Genomic DNA, 17,857 nt, shown 5'->3' with positions numbered 1-17,857 from the left:
GATACTGATGGTGTAGAAGGTTGTGAGGACTAGTTTTAAAAAGTCATTCTCTATTTAAAAGTGTCAACTTTGTAAACTATAAAGTCTTAACGAGGGTTTGATCGTGCCCTGGAAAAGACAAATCCGGATCCTAAACAAAACACTGTTTTATACTTTAAAGGGACTGTTGTCTTTCTTCTCTTGCAAATCTTTGCCGCGGAAAGAATGCCTTGTCCTGTCCAAAATACTGGGTGCCAAACCTCCGCACATTATGCAAGTTATTGTCCTTGGACATGTCCAGGATTTCTTTGGATGTGTCTCAGGCTTTTTATCATCTTCCTCTGCATCCTCTTTTTGCTACTCAGTTGTCTGTATCTGATGGACAGTTGGTTTACTATTTTCGAAAAGCTCCAATGGGCATCGGTCTCAGCCCGTTTCTCCTCCATATCTTCACAACTGCCCTCACAACCAAAATTTCTTGCAGGTTCAATATTTGGGCTTTTGCTTATATGGACACAGTCTTAATTCAAATGGGATAGTCAGGAACAGTAACTCTCCCCAAAAGAAAAACATTTGGAGAAACATCAGTGATCTGTAAGTCCATGGGTCTTGTTGCAAATAACTGAACTGTCTGAACATGACATCACCCCACTTGTTTGCTATGCAGAGGAGACTGGAGGTTAACACCAGAGGTCTATTAGCCAGTAGAAAGAAACACCTAAAGGTGCCGTGGCCTGCATCAGCCAAAATCAGCAGGGCTAGTTTAATCTGCCAGTGAAGATAAATATGACCTACCCAGATTAAATTTTGCCTTCAGTGTATTTTAGGGATTCATATTGCCCCTTTTGCCAGCTGAGATTTGCCTTTGGCACACATAAATACGGAAGGGAATGCAATGTCTGGCTGTGATCTAATCTACTGCAACAAGAAAAAGCCTTAAAACTAAAAACTGGCTAATTCATTTCTGGGGCTGTCCCATGGAAATGATAAGAGGTGAGGTTGGAGGTGTGTTTTAGAAACATACTTAAAGCCCAGTGACATCTAAAGAGGACTGGGGATGGACTGTCAGCAATGGTTTCATTTGAGGGTTTTGTATAGATACAAAAGAAGCATCATATATCTGTGAGGATTTGTAAAAGAACAACTTTGAACCTAGGGAGTGAAAATGGTCTTGCTTAAATTAAGAATTTTAAGGGCAGAGAGTGCAGAGGTCTTAATAAAATGGTCATGTGAGTAGTATACACACAGCTTTATGGAAGTGAAGATTTTATCACTGAGATAGCAGGCAGAACTGTAATATTCTGAAGCACCACCTTTACCATGTAAAAATCCATGCTTATTATGGGAGGATAAAAGCTGCTAGCAGCAACAATCACAATATAATCTTTGTCATCTACAAAATGTGACATAGGCCACTCAAATGTTTGACAATAAATTAAATGTGTGTCGTGGTTTAAGCCCAGCTGGCAACTCAGAACCACACAGCCGCTCACTCACTCCCCCCCACTTTCCTCTCCGCTCCCAGAGGGATGGGGAGGAGAATCAAAAGAATGTAACTCCCATGGGTTGAGATAAGAACAGTCCAGTAACTAAGGTATAACACAAATCACTGCTGCTACCACCAATAGTAATAATGATAAGGGAAATAACAAGGGGAGAGAATACAACTGCTCACCACCCGCCAACCGATACCCAGCCCGACCCGAGCAGTGATCTAGCCCTTCCGGGTAACTGCCCCCAGTTTATATACTCAGCATGACGTGCTGTGGTATGGAATACCTCTTTGGTTAGTTTGGGTCAGGTGTCCTGTCTCTGATTCCTCCCAGCTTCCCCCCCTCCCTGGCAGAGCATGAGACTCACAAAGTCCTTGGTCAGAGTAAACATTACTGAGCAACAACTAAAAACATCAGTGTTATCAGCATTGTTCCCAGGCTGAAAGTCAGAACCACAGCACTGCACCAGCTACTGAGAAGGAGAAAAATGACTGCTACTGCTGAACCCAGGACAATGTGGAATGTCCATATTAACAGTGCCCTGTGCCTAACTGGCAGATTTTATGTATTGTTAAGTATTGCTCATAAGGCCTGTTTTATACTACATAGTAAAAATATACAAAGGCTTGCTTCAACCATATTGATATGGCTTCAAGGCACTGAGGGGCCTCCTTTTGTCTCTAAGCAGGGATATTCCTGGGGGAAAAAGGAAGGTGGGAAAAAAAAAAAAAAAAGGATGATGGTATACAAAACATCAAAAAACAAAGGAGAGAATATACTCATGTCAGGTGCCAAGAGCCAAAGGCAATGGTAATGAATAACTTCAAATCCCACAAAAGGCACTGAAGATTTAGAGGAAAAACAGTGCCAAAACAGATACAGAACAAGAAAACGTTACAATACTCCAGACGCCCAATGATGAGATAAAAGTGCTGCCATGCCAGGCATGAACGGGAAGCCTGGAGCTGCCAAGGCCGTGAAAGATGTCTAGGAGCAGCAGAAAAACTGATGCCAGAGCGCGACGGTTGGGTGCCAAAGCACTGGCGGAGAGCAGGAAGGCAGAGATCTGAAAAATGCGATGTTTTAATGAAAGCCCCAGCAGGAAGCGAGATCTGGCTCAGGGGCGTCATTCAGGAAAGGAACTGCTCCGCGGGAAAGAGTGCGGCGGAGACAGAGCGGAGCTGGTGCAAATCAGGGATGCGCGGGTAGCCGGGGCCGCGCAGTCCCCGCAAGGGCCAGGTCGGGACCGCGGGACGAGGCAAGGCTGCCGTGAAGTGCAGCGTGAGCGCGGAACGGAGGGCAAGGGCGGGCAGCGGCAGCCCTGAGCCGGGACCGGACCGGGGCGGGGCGAGGCGAGCGGAGGGGGCGGGCAGCCGCAGCGGGCGGGCGGAGCGCGGTGCGTGTGCGAGGCCCGGCCCCGGCTCATTACTCAGCGGCCGAGGTAGGAGGTGGTGGTGAGTGTTGCGCTGGGGGGTTGTGGTTCCGTTGAAGCGTGAGGAGCGTGGCCAGCGTGGCCGACCCAGGGAGTGGCAGCGTACGGTATCGTATTGTACAGTATGGTACTGTTACGTGTGGCATAGTATGGTACGCGAGCGAGCGGCCGCGTTGCGGGGGTCGGGCCCGGTGTCGGCGTTTTTGTTTATGTTCCGAGGGGGAGCTGGGGCCGGCCTGTGCACTTGCCCAGGGGCGGGCGGCGGTGAAGGGTTCTCCGGTCTGGTGACCTTCCCTGTCTGCTGGGGCTGGAGGTGTCTCTGTGGATAATGGCGGGGACCTCTTTGTTGGTGTGGCAGGAGGGGCAGGAGGCTCAGCGCGGGGCTCCTCCTCCTCCTGCGGGGAGCGGGGGTACCGGAGCAGGCCGGGCCGGCGTCGGCTTGCAGTTCGGCCTCCGGGGAGGGAAGGGTCTGCGGGCGAGGGGTCGGAATGCTGCCCTGCGAGTGAGCGAGCCACCTCTGCGGCTAACTTCCATGACCTTGCTCCTGGAAATGCCCCTCTGGGCAAAAAATATCCCTCTGGGATAATGTAACTGCTCCAGATAATAGGTGCTTGGCAGGGGGGAGTGCAGCAGTGTCTTTCATTTGTTTGCTTTTTAATTCTTGCATTTCTTGGGAAAGGAGTGAGCTGTTTCTTTGCAGAGAATTTCTTTTTCTCTTTGGTTTCTCTGTGTTCTTACATTCACTTTTGCTCCCAAAGTCAGTTTGCCTTTTTATCTGTAGTGGTTCCTGAGTTTGACCTGATTGCCACTAATAATAACCTACAAATGTAAATCCCACTTGATTTATCCCCAGTCACCATCCCCCCAGTTACAGTAATGGTTTAGAGTGTATAGCATGTTGGAATATTGATGTTGTACAGAACAGGAGAGCTGAAGCCTTTCAGACAATAAAAAAATCCTACACACTTTGGCCTATCTGATAATATAAACACGAAGGGTGTTAGGCTTGTTAGGGGGAGGAAAGTATTACTTGCCCTAGGGCATGTGCATGTGGAATTGAGCAAGCTTACTGACTGCAACTGGGTTTCACTTAGAGGTGTGGAGACTTAACCAGTGGTGGTCTCACCTGTTCTCACTTCCAGAGATGCCAACAAATTCAATTCTAGGCCAAAATAGTATGAAACCTCAATCTTAATGTATCTGCAGATATAGCAGTATATTAGGTAATGAAAATGGTTTAAATTGCAACATAAAGAGAAACTGAGCCTAACCTAGTTAAAGATACTGTCAGAGTTAGCTCACTGATTTATGTGAACATTCCTTGTATATAATGAAGGAAAACTCTTAATTCTTCAAATAATAGTTAACAAAAATATGTTAAATATCAAATAGTCCCCTGTTTTCATCTTAGTCTGTGGGGGTAGCCATCTTGTCTTTCTTCCCCACTTGGTTCAAAGATGCGTAACATAGACTATCTTGATAGTAGGATGCAGGTATGGAGTTCTGCAGAGTGGGTGATGCCAGTGCAGGACCAGACAAATAGCAGCTGCCCGATGGGTATTGAGTTTGAAGGGCCAGCTGGCCAGAAGTATAATCAGAGAAGGGAGAGAGAAATGTCTGCTGAACAGGACTAAACCACAGTTGCAGAGGGTGTATGAAGTTGTTTTGTCATCAGTCTGAAAAAGGAATTTTAATGTATCTTCCTGTCCTCCAGTGCAGAAGTTCCCAAACTTTTTGGACCATTGGCTTGTATAAGTATTCAAAGTAATTTTGTGGGCTACCGCATACTTCATGGAGACTTCTAGGTCAGAAACATTAGTAAAATGATCTAATATGGCTTTGAGTCCTGAAGGTTTGGACTGCTTGTTCTAGGCAGGAGCAGAGGTGCCTTTTGTATATGTGTTTTATGCTTTTAACTTTTAATCCTGATCTTTAGGGACCAAGGCCTCTGGCTTTTAGGGGCGCAGATGTAACCCTCTTTGCAAAGGCTTTAGGTAAACTTGTTATATTGAGGAATCGCTATGCAAATGTTAGGGAGTAAACAATGTTTAAAGATTTTGACAATTTATTTTTGCCTGCTGCTTACCTGAAATGAGTTAATGAGTTTATTTCATTTTTTGTTTGTTTTTTAAACCATGAGCTAATGGATAGTATTTGAAATTATAATGCTGCCTGCTTATTTGTTCACTGTAGATGTGGTTTCTGTTTTCTTTCATCCTTCACAACTAAGTTGTTTGAGTGCTTATTGTTTAAAAGATGCATGGAAAGTATGTGCTCAGCTCCTTATTTCTGAGGATTGATCCAGTGTTCTGGACAAGTATAAATGTCCTTGATAGTCTACTCAGTGTACTGTTTCTTAAACTTAATTTCCCACTCACCTCCCTTGGGGGGGGGAAGTGCTCTGTGTGTATACAGTTTTACTAGATATTTTTGTTCATTGCTGTATCCCTTTAGAAATTGGACTAATATAGTCTTGATCCTATTTTTTATTAATAAAAACGTATTCTATTGTGGTGAATGTTTCCTTTAAAAAAACCCTTAGTCCTTAACTCAAAACCTGCAGAAACAAGCTTCTGTTTATGTTACTGAAAGATCTCTTGGCTTTTGAAAGCACTTTAAAAATCCAGTTGAGACTACTTATGCTGTTTGCCTGCTGTGAAATTCACACAGTTTGGACATGGATTCTACAAAACACTTTTTACTTTGGTTTGATAATCTAAACATGTAGTTTTCAGATCTTTCAGGAATCTTCTTGTGAAATTCCATTTCCATTTAAACCTTTAAATTTGATAAAGGCTCTTTCTGGCTGTCCTTGTGAAAAGATGAGCTATATTTAGAGAGGCATTTGTTGCTTCATTACAAGGTGTATTTGCATAAAAATACAGAAATAGTTACTTGCATACATTGTTTTTAAGTGACTGTAGTGTTAGTGAAGGATACTTGGTTGATGAAGTCCTTGAGTTTTCAGAGCAATTATAAGGATTTATATTTCTGTAACATCACACCATAGTTTCATGTTCACTGGCTACCTTGCTTAAGCAGTTTCTTTTACCTGCTATTCTTTACCAGCTGGTGTGTGGCAAAATAGATCAAGGAGCTCACTGATCCAGCTGAAAAGATCTTCCTCTTGGATTAATTTTCAGCCTGATTAATTTCCTTACGTGTCTGAACAAACAGCTATTCCATTGACAGGTTGGAAGACAAGGAGGCTGCTTAGGTGGGAATTCTTATCAGTCATAGACATACACAAAAGTATTTACAAGATCAAGTAGTAGTTGCTTGAAGACTAAAATTATGGAAGTGGGCAAACCTCTTCTATGTTGAGAAGTGCTTGCTTAAAGATCTGTTTTGCAGACTTTGTCTTCTGCTGCTGTTACTGAAAAGCATTCCGAACAAGATGTTCATTTGGTTTTGTGAATGCACTGTAGAGCCCAAAATTAATTGTGGATGAGGACCCCTTTTTAATGAATGTTGATATAGAAGTTCTATGTTATTAACTTCATGTGGAAGGACATCCTCTTGCACCCCTAACTGTTGTTTCAAAGCATATGTGTAGTATTGTCGTGGTTTAAGCCCAGGCTGTAAATCAGAACCACGAAGTCCACTTCCCCCCCCACCTTTCTTCCCTCCGCTCCTGGAGGGATGGGGAGGAGAATCAAAAGAATGCAACTCCCATGGGTTGAGATAAGAACAGTTTAATAACTAAGGTATAACACAAATCACTACTGCTACCACTAATAGTAATAATGACAAAGGAAATAACAAGGAAGAGAATACAACCGCTCACCAACCGGTACCTCACCCCCACCCTGCCATGATCCAGCCCTTCCGGGAACTCTCCGTTCTACCTCCTGGGCATGACGTGCTGTCGTATGGAATACCTCTTTGGCTAGTTTGGGTCAGGTGTCCTGTCCCTGCTTCCTCCCAGCTTCTCCTCCTCCCTGGCAGAGCATGAGACTCACAAAGTCCTTGGTCAGGATAAACATTCTGACCAGCAACTGAAAACATCGGCTTTATCAATATTTTCCCAGGCCGAAAGTCAAAACCACAGTGCTGCACCAGCTACTAAGAAGAAGAAAAACTGACTGCTGCTGCTGAACCCAGGACAAGTATCAACAGGGGTCCTAAATTAAAACAATCTGGAAATTTCTGGACTTGAGATAGGGGGCTGGTGCAGAAGATGCATCCTCACAGTGCTGATAACTGTGTTTTCCTGCTTTCTTTAAATATTGTGTTTGTGAAGAAAAAAATATGAAATATTTTAGGACTTTGTTTTACATGTAGGAATACAAATGCGCATCTTTTGTGACACTTCAGAAATATGTAGCATTTATCTTTTTAGTTATTCTGCTTGATAGGGGTAGCTTTTAATTCAGCTTTCAAAATTTCTCTTAGTAAGCTGGGAAAAGCTATAGTATATCTCACAAATGCATGAAGTCTTCAGGAAAAAAAAAAAGCTTGAAATGCCTACTCTTCTGTCCCGACTCTTACTCAAAATAAGGGATGGCAGATGTAGGTCATTGACGAGCTTCCCAAGTTGTTTGTATTTACCAAATACTTAGTGGAATTTTATTAGTAGCATTCATCTGTACAAATAACCATACAAAAAGATATCTTTAAGGAATGTGTTGCCTTGGAACTTGAAGATGTTGGTGAGAAATTCATGATAACTTCGTGATGGATGGAATATGTTGACTTGAAATTTACAAGCAATAAGTGTAGGTGTGCATGAGAACTTTAATTAAAGAAAATTAATATTGAAGAATTAAGTCACAGAAAACAAAATCGGAAAGACCCAGAATTGCTGGATACTTTAAAAGTGTAACTTAAGATTTCCTTGACGCAAGCTTTGATGTGTGAGCTCAAGGAGCACACCAAGCACATGGTAGCAGGCCTCCTTTCCTGAGCTGGAAGACTACCGTTCTCTGTAGCATAAGGAACACACCAGCCTATCATACAGCTGCCAATGCATAGCAGTTTGCTTCTGCTATAGATTTTACGAAGCCTTTAGGTGAGAGCTCCTCCAGGTGAGACTGGATCTGACTGCATCAGACGCTGAGAAAGAGATCCATTACTGATGTTGAATCAGATCAGCGTGGAGAACTGCCCAACCAGCTGTTTGTATAATACCATTACCCTGACTTACTTATTCTGTAAAATAGTTTTGTAAGGGTTTCTAAGGCCTTTGTTTTCTTAGATTTGTGTGAGGAAAAGATAATTTTGGTGTACCAGGCTGAGAATTAATAGCAACACATTTCTTCTTAATGTCAGATGCTTTTTTCCTCAGAGTGATTAGAAACTAATTTTTAGTTCTTTTTCTGTCCAAATTGGTTGCCTGTAAGCTTCATTCTAAATAAACCTCTTAGTTGCTGCCCATATTACCACTTCTGTTGTTGGATAAATGCTGCTTGATATGTGAACAGACGGGATGCTTATTAAATCATTCTCAGTTGGATATTGTAGACTAATACTAAAATGGTGACTGCAGAAAATACACTTTCACTTAATGGTCACTTGGATTGCAAACAAAGCAAATACTGTATATGTGCTCATGTGTGTATACTCTTAAAATAAGAAGGGAAAACATTAATTCTACAGAGCTGCTGGAAAGCATATTCAATAATTACTGATTTTGAGTATTTAAAAAAAACCCCAAACCTTAGTCTGCTGAACAAAACCTGCAGTGTCTCTAGTCTGGTGTTTTTATCGTTGTGAAGTAAGAAGGATGAACATTACTATCATGTTTCTCATTGCAGTCTCAAAGTCATGGAAATACCATGTGTGTGTTCCTGTGCATGAAGGTGCATAAAATGAAAATGCTTCTGCTGCTGTCAGTTGCTAGGAACTGCTGACTAGGCAGCAACTCTTGCAGAAGAGGACCTGGGGCTCCTGATGCATGAGAAGCTACCAGAAGTCAGCAGTGGGCCTCTGTAGTCTTCAAGGCTAATTTACTGGGCTGCATTGGCAAGAGCCTGGCTGGCAAGTACAGGGAAGGGACTGTTCACAATTGTGGGGCAGCCATGGAGCTCCACCTGCAGTGCTGTGCGGTAGATCACATATATATACATGCCCTGTGTGAGAGAGACAGACTGGAGGGAGTCTAGCACTGGGTTGCTCAGATGGTTGGGGGCTGGAGCACCTGAGGGCAAGGAGGAGGTACTGGGTCTGCAACTCTGAGGAAGAGAATGCGGAGGGAGAACGTAATTGTTCTATTTAACAATCTTTAAGCAAGGCATTACTGAGATGGTAGGCACTCATCTCAGTGGCTTTCCTTTCAGAAGTGTATGGTGAAAAGATGAATCAATGATCGCAAGACATAAGAATGGAAATTTCTGTAGGTCATGAAGGGAATGTCATGTTGCATAGAAGTGGGTGGGTGCTGCATCAGAAGTCCCAAGGGGCCATGCGCTCTCCATCTGTGGAAACTTTTGACTGGACAAGGTCCAGAGCAGCCTGATGGGAATACAAATGTGAAGTTTGCCTGTTTTGAGCAGGTAGATGACCTCCAGAGGCTGCTTTCAAGTCCCATTATGATTTTACTCTTTACAGATTTTTTTTAAATTTTATTTTCAAAGTAGCTTGAGGAAGTTGGCAAAACAAAGGCACAGTGATGTAGGTAACAAGGCTGCTCAGAACTGTATTAGAAGCTGCGGAGGGAAAAGTAATGAGGCATGATAAGGATCTTCATTCAAGACTGCTGGTGACTATACTGGAATTTTTCTGCACTGCACTGAGCTTTCTAGCTGGCTAGACCAGAAGTGCTTGCAGGCTAGCATAAAGGATGCACACAAAAAAAGATTATGGTACCTATCATGCCTGTGATCACTGTGATGAACATGAAACTCATTTCCAAAGGAACGGCCTGGAGTAAGCAGCCTTGTAGCCAGCTGAAGTTTCTCCAGCTTTTGCTTTCTGTAATGGAAGAGCATACTGGCAGCTACTGCTGTGAGGCTTTGATCTTCTGCTGGATGTGTGGTGGTTCCTTAAGGCTTAGCTGGAGCATGGTTACTTGAGAAAGTGGCTTCATGAAGCAGACCTGCTCTGATTTCCAGTTGATCACCATAGCAGCTCATGATTGCAGAGAGGTGGTAGGGCTAATAGCAGCTGAGAGAAGGTAAAAGAGCCATGTCAGATCCATAAACATTTCTGTATTACTGTCATTAATACTTGTGTTGCCTTGAGAAGACAGTGTTGTGCAGCTCATTTGTTTCTGTTAATTCTTACATATTTGTCCATTTAGTGATGTTAACAAGAAATCGTAAGGAAAGGGAGGTGAGCAGAAGAGGAAGGTAAAACCCAAAGTGATTGTTCTGTGTCTCAGCAAAGCAGCTCTCCTGGGGTTTGAACCCATAGCTAGTTAAATATGTGAATACGGGTGCCCATGTGTGTAAGATAGGGTCGGATGGGAGATCTGGTGTTGGGGATGCACATCCTTGCAAGCCCTAGGTGTAATCTTTAGTAGCTTTTAACACCTAAGATTATGTTGGAGCAAAGTTATCAGTAGTTGTGATACTTGCAGGGTCTTGGATATGCAACTACAAGCATAGGTTTGAGGATGTAATCTTAATTTTAATTTTTACTATAGAAACAGTAAAAGCAAATCCTATGTTTGACATGCCAATCATCGTGAATCATAGAATCACAGAATGGTTTGGGTTGGAAAGGACTTTAAAGATCACCTGGCTCCAGTCCCCCTGCCATAGGCAGGGATACCTTCCAATAGACCAGGTTGTTCAAAGCCTCATCCAGCCTGGCCTTGAACACTTCCACGGATGGAGCAGCCACAGCTTCTCTGGGCAACCTCTTCCAGTGACTTGCCACCCTCACAGTAAAGTATTTCTTCTTTATATCTAATCTCAATCTACCCTCTTTCAGTTGAAAGTTGAAATCTTGATAAGTTCTTGATTGTTCATTGAGTGAATGTTGGAATCCCGGAAGAGTAGTAACATGGTATCATAAAAAGCGTTATTAGAAGAGTGTGGGCTGTGTTAGCTTGTTTCATTTTGTGCTGAAAGTGAATCAGGAGACAGACAGTAGCAGGAAGGTCCTTGTAGGTGCTGGGGTTCATCTTATGAGCAGTGAAGCCTTCCAATAGTGAGTTACTTTCATTTGTATGGTTGCTGCAATGCAAAACTGCTTGTTGCTGAGCAATAGTGAGGGTTTCTTCTGCTGTTTTTTAAATTGGAGCATTACAGGATTCTTGTGCCACTCGTATGTTGAGATGGAGGAAAAAAAGAGTTCAATTTCTAATAAGATTATGTTGGACATAAAAGGGTTTCATTAATATTAGCATGACATTGCATGGAAGTTAGAAATCTTCATATGGCTAGAGCTACTTTATTCTCCCACTCTTTTAGTTTATTTGAAATTCTTTCTTCTGAGTTTTCTTCAGAAAATTTCTCATCACAACTCTTCATGTCCATAGCCAGTAGCTCTAGCATATGATGCACAGCAATGCTTTTGAAGTGAGTTTTTGTTCTTGTTTAAAGAATGGGAATTCTCAGACTCTTCTTAGTTTGGGAACTTATGTCTTAGATATTTTTTTTATTAGAACAGAGCATCAGGCACTACCAAAGTATAAGAGAAATGGGACAACAGAACAGGCTATCTCCATTAGTAATGCATCTTGTAGATTAGTGTAGATTTCTAAAAACTACCTAGATAGTAAAGCCTTTATTTTGAACTGTTCTGTCTTGCTTCCCACCCCAGTCCCATAAAATTATTGTGCAAAGTACTGTAGTGCATTACTAGAGGTATCTATGAAGGAATTGTTAGGGCTGAGGTTGTAATATATTTTGGAGTGCTTTGTTCCATTCTAAAGCTCTTATTACTGAGGTATTGTATGCCAAATACTTCAGACAGGATTTCAGGGCACATTAGGCTACTTGTACTTGACAGATATATGCATGAATTAGTGAAAGTAGCACATTCATAATTGGATTATAAGTTTTTGTAACTGGAATTTAAAGTTTAAATGGTTTGAGATTTTTTTTTTTTTTTTTTTTTAGAACTATTAATATAGTTCTTAAATGTAGTTTTAAAACATTCTGAAAATATTTTTCCCAGGTGTTATGCTACTCCTTGGTTCCTCTAATGTCCTATAGCTACTGTTCTCTTCATCACTGATATTTAACAAGTATTTTAGGTCACTTGGTAGCTTTTGTTTGCTTGTGCTCTTTAAAGGAGCTAGAGAATATTTTGATCTGTTTCTTCAGCTGAAACATTTAGCTTCACCTTCCCCTACAAGAAGAGGTTAAAGAATAAGCATTTCCTCCTACCCCAGAGGTAATCCAGGAAAGGGATTTCACTTCTAACCTTGTGCAGATCTCGTTGAAGTACTCTGAGTCCTGTTTACTGATTTGTTTTCCCCGATGTTTTTTCTGTATTTCTATATTACTGGTTTGCCAGTGGTCACTGGATGGACAGAGGACTACCATATGCAGATAGACTCTTGTAGTATGGTTAGAATTAACAGTTCTTTATGTAGTTAGCTGAAACAGTGTAGTGCCAAGACTAATAATTTATTCTCTTCTTATGAATTTCAAGTTAGATTATGCACATGAAAAACAAGGAGGTGGTTGGTGACAGCCAGCATGGCTTCACTAAGGAGAAGTCCTGCCTGAACCAGTTTGGTGGCCTTCTATGATGGGGCTACGGAACTGTGGACAGGGGCAAAGCACTTGACATGATCTACCTGGACTTGTGCAAAGCATTCAACACTGTCCCACATGACATCCTTGTCTCTAAATTGGAGAGACATCAGTTTGATAGATGGACCACTCGGTGGATAAAGAACTGGCTGGATGGCCTCACACAAAGAGTTGTGGTCAATGGCTCAGTGTGCAGCTGGAGACCAGTAACGAGTGATGTCCCTCAGGGATTGGTGTTGGGACTGGTCTTGTTCAACATCTTTTATCGGTGACATGGACAGTGGGATTGAGTGCGCCCTCAGCAAGTTTGCCGGTGACACCAAGCTGTGTGGTTCGGTTGATACACTGGAGGGAAGGAATGCCATCCAGAGGGACCTCGACACGCTTGTGAGGTGGGCTGATGCCAACCTTATGAAGTTTAACCATGCCAAGTGCAAGGTCCTACACCTGGGTCGGAGCAGTCCCAGGCACAGCTACAGGTTGGGCAGAGAAGAGATTCAGAGCATCCCTATGGAGAAGGACTTGGGGATGCTGGTCGATGAGAAACTTAACATGAGCCGGCTTCAGTGTGTGCTTGCAGCCCAGAAAGCCAACCATATCCTGGGCTGCATCAAAAGAGTGTGACCAGCAGGTGGAAGGAGGTGATCCTGCCCCTCTCCTCTGCTCTCGTGAGACCTCACTTGGAATATTGTGTGCAGTTCTGGTGTCCTCAACATAAAAAGGACATGAAACTGTTGGAACAAGTCCAGAGGAGGGCCACGAGGATGACCAGGGGACTGGAGCACCTCCCGTATGAAGACAGGCTGAGAAAGTTGGGGCTGTTCAGCCTGGAGAAGAGAAAGCTGCGTGGAGACCTCATAGCAGCCTTCCAGTATCTGAAGGGGGGACTATAGGGATGCTGAGGTTGGACTATTTGTTAGGGACTGTAGTGATAGGACAAGGAGTAATGGGTTAAAACTTAAACAGGGGAAGTTTAGATTAGATGTAAGGAAGAAGTTCCTTACTGTGAGGGTGGTGAGGCACTGGAATGGGTTGCCCAGGGAAGTTGTGAATGCTCTATCCCTGGCTTTGTTCGAAGCTTGGTTGGACAGAGCCTTGGGTGACATGGTTTAGTGTGAGGTGTCCCTGCCCATGGCAGGGGGGTTGGAACCAGATGATCTTAAGGTCTTTTCCAACCCTAACTATTCTATGATTCTGATTATGGTTAAGCTTTTTGAAGTCCCTGAGTAAGCTGAATGGACCATGACATATGATTCTGCACACAAAATGTAGTAAGGAATAGCATTCTCTTGAATGCAGTAGTCCCAGTCATTTGGCAGAAGTATGGTTTAAGTGAGATTTTTAACCCATTTTCTGAGTTCCATCAGCATGCATTCATATTGCATTTTTGACACAGTTGAGTTGGATACTTAAAATGGAACAGTTTTTTGAAGTCTTGCTTCTCTGAATTTTCACTGATTTCAGATTCTAAGAATAGTCCTTTTTTAAAAAAAAAATGGGAGTTACAAATAATGCCCTGAAGTAAATCTGAATATTTTAAGCTTTTTTAGAAATGTTTGCCTTGATTTTCTCCCCATTTACTGGCCTTTTTTATGATCTTTTATGTGAAAAAGGATTAAAGAATTGGAAGATCCTTTCCTCATCCTATTATTTCTGAAAAAAAGTTTTGCTAAGAATAGTCTTTTAATCTGCTGTCATAACAGCTTCTTTACCAAACTGTAGAATTAGGCAAGTTTTCTTTTGATAGAGCCATTCTGCTTTATCATTTCTGCAGCAAAACTGACCTGCAAGAGACAGTTGGGAAAGTGTTACTTCATATATTGCGATAATAGGATTCATCATGGGACCATCTGTAGTGGAGCTTCATGTGACATTACACTGAAGAAGCTGTAGAGATATTCTTCCCGTGAAATGTAGCACAGCAGAGTGTTTGCAGAGGGATTTTTTTTGTGTGTGTGTGTGTGTGTAGATGTAGCACTATTCATTCTGATAGTGCTTCTTCTAGAAAAATGCTACCTGTTAATTTTTTTGTGATTAAAGTCACAGTTAAGAAAGGTAAGGTAAGAATCTGCAGCAATAGAAATGCCTGCTTACAGGCTCTTTAATACTGCATGATGCAGCCTATCTGTCTCTTCATTTACATCCTACTGGCATGTGAATCAAACCCATTTTACAAAGGAAGATAGTTATCTTAAAGAGTCTCTGCTAATGTCTAATCAGTCACTTCTTAAAAACATAAGGTTTAAGAACAGAGGAATTTGCAGTATCTTCCATTACAAATGGATCATTTCAGTGTGCAACCTCCTGTGTTGATCTCTGTGTCATGTATATCCTTATCACAAAATACAAAACCTTGGAAGACTTACAGTACAGAATGGCATATAGTAGCAGAGTGTCATTGTAAGAAAGAAAATCAGAAGTGATTTGTAACTTGGTGAGGATGTCTATGTTAAGTGCTGTTGGCCACAGATGAGAACTTTCCAGATAGGGTGTGCTGATATTCCAGGGCAGCTATGTTGACTTTACTGGTTGTGTTAGAGGAACTGACTTGACAATGAGAAATGCTGGGAGATTGTAAATGCTGCTGTTCTTGTTGATTTGGATAAACAGGGCTGATTTGACTATCACCAAAATTAACTCGCAAGCCTTAGTTAAAGTTTGGGTAAATCTTAAACTTCGTAAGTCTCAGTATGGTTGTTAGGATGTTTCAGAAGCTTATGTTGGTGGCTTTCTCTAGAGATTGCTTCATGTTTTGAATATGTACCTTTTAAAAATACATATTGTAGAAACCAGGAAATCTGGATAGCATGAAGTTAATATTCACAGATAATAAAGAAGTGACAGGTTTCGTCTCCTTTGCCCCAGACCATCAAACTTCCCTGCTTCCTTTGAAGAGAGGGAGATGGCTGAAGGAATGTGAATGAAGCACAAATGTTCACATCTTTTCATGGAGCTGATAGAATGCATTCAGTTATGCTTCTTTCTTTCCTTGTCTTCAGGCTACTGAGAGTCTGATTTTTTTTAGACCATTTTTAGACCGTATTTTGACTTATTTTCTTGTTCTTCTGTTTTCTGAATCTTAATCTTGTTTTACTTCAGCTTGCCATATTACAAAGCTAGAGCTGCTGGTGCCTGTGATGTGTGTTTTACTTAATTGCCAGGCAGAGCCTAAACCAACAGGCTGTGGATAATTTTTTCCTGCAACCAGCTGCTTTAGTGATTGTTGTAAAGAGAGAGATAAAACTGAGTAGCACTAAAAGTGCCAGAGGTGAGGCCAGTTACCAGACTGGTTTAGGTAATATGAGTGTGCAGAAGATAAATAGAAATGTGCAGTTTGATGTGTGGGTTTTTTTTTTTTTTCTTGTGCTTTGTGACCATCTGTTATTGGCTCTGTACCATTAACAAGCAATACCTTAACTCATGAGCGACTACTGTATGCTACCTTTTTTTGGTAGTGTAATTGCTGCAGCTTATAGAGTGGCATTATGTGCCAATATTTTAGAGTATATAGAAACTGAGGTGCAAGAGAAGGAAGGTGGATTAAGTGAAATCCTCTCAATAAGAGCTTTATTGATAAAAATCGAAAACCATCTGTTTTGAAAAGAGAATCACTGCAAAACTGATGTCATTTGTGAGTAAGTTACTGTGTGTGTGCATTTGTTACTTTGTTCTTAATTTTCCTGATTGTGCAAGGTATGTGGTGTGTTTGGCTGTAAGAATTCAGTTCTCAGCTGCATTTCATTTGATATTAAACAAAACAAATTTTTTAGAAACAGCAGAAATTATATCGATTGTCTTATTTTGCGTCTTCTGCATGAGGTGTTTCACAGTACGAGAATTGTGTTTAGAAACGCACATAGCAGTTAAATATTGATTTTTTATTTTTTTTTTTTTTATATAGGGGGTACTCTGATGTTGTGAATGTAAGTTCAGCATTTGACATTGGAGCTGTTGACCCCCATTCAGGAGTAGTGTTTTCATAAACCACTTTATAAAATATTGCTGTTTGATATTGGGTTTGAATAAATGCATGCTGCGAGCTTCTGAGGAAAACGTGATGTGAAGTGGCCATGCTGGCCTTGCCTGTGCTCCACAGGGAGCAGTGTGTGAAATCGCTGTTAGGAGCTTTGGTGGCTCTGTGTGTGCCAGCTGGCTGAGCAGTGCTAGGAAATGGTTCAGCTGGAGCAGTGCTTAACAACAGGATTTGGTTTTGCGGCTTTCTATGCATTTGCATGTGGTCTTATGCTACCTATTTCTAGACAAATGCCAGTATCTCAGTATTCTGCTAGTGCAGTCTTCGTTTTGTTGCTGCCAATCATAGGTCTTTCTTTACTGTTAAACAACCTCTGAATTGTTAGTTACTTCTGACATTAGCCTGACCTTTTGAAGTTACTTGAAACTTGGAAGTGGAAAAGCTCAAGTTCCAGTTGCTTAATACAACAATCCCTGAGTGCTGCTCACTTTCTCCAACTTCAGGTTTACCCAATTTCAGGTTCAGCTGTTAATATTTTGGCACTGATGATGGCAGCCTGTGACTGATTGCTATTTCTGGCTGCCTAGTATTTTAACACGATTTGATGCAGGGAATTCAGGCATAAAATGTGGCGTTGAAAATTAGCTGTTTGAGCTCATCCCTGGTTTTATTATTAACCTCTTACTGTGGCTTGTGAAACATTTGGGGTGAGGTTCCCAGAATGGCAGTAGCAACATCTGCTTTTGGCTGAGAGGCTAGGGTATTGACCAGAGTAGTCTGACAGAAGCAGTGCTAGGGAACATGCCAGCTTCAAGTTCCTGGCTGTATGACTAACCCTGCAAATATAATCCTTAGGGTGTTATAGCTTCAGTGGCACTGCAGAACGTGTTCTCAGCCTTGGTGAAATCACCTTGTTTGAGAGAGGAGCAACATGAAAAGGGAAAACTCAAGGAGCTGCGTTTGTCAGCAGCTGCTACTGAAGAGCTCTGCTTGGGAAAAAAGTATGGCCCTCTTCCCTGGAGAAATCCTTGACTGACTGCCAGCAGTAACTGTTCTCTCGCTTCTCTCCCTCCAAAGCAAACAAAGAAGCTCCCAAGTGCTACTGGTGCTTGTAGGTCAGGCTGTTTACCTGTGCTCTGCCCTGGTGCTGCGGCTGATGTCATGGCCCCTCCATGGGAGTCATGTGCTGATTGAAATGACTAGAAGAAGGAGCAGGTCTGTTTAAGATGAAAAAATTAACCATTAATTTGCTATCCTTATTTATGTATATGCATACTACTTTTAGTAACTGCTAGACTGTCCCTAAGCTGGGACCTGACTTTCAGTAGCT

General features: G+C 42.0%; 1 protein-coding gene across 2 annotated transcripts in view; it reads left to right on the top strand.

The window, feature by feature from the left end:
* Window positions 1-2,909: 2,909 nt before the first annotated feature.
* The window catches only part of MAPK8 (mitogen-activated protein kinase 8), a 52,422-nt gene continuing 37,474 nt past the window's right edge, over window positions 2,910-17,857 (top strand). For both annotated transcript variants that reach the window (XM_080620360.1, XM_080620362.1), the window contains exon 1: window positions 2,910-2,926. The gene's annotated coding sequence lies outside the window, so the exon portion shown is untranslated. The remainder of the gene's footprint in view (window positions 2,927-17,857) is intronic.

The sequence above is a fragment of the Psittacula echo genome (genome assembly GCF_963264785.1).
Source record: "Psittacula echo genome assembly, chromosome: 6".
Taxonomy (NCBI): domain Eukaryota; kingdom Metazoa; phylum Chordata; class Aves; order Psittaciformes; family Psittacidae; genus Psittacula; species Psittacula echo.
The sequence above is the reverse complement of the archived record's forward strand: the minus strand, read 5'-3'. Positions and strand labels throughout refer to the sequence as shown.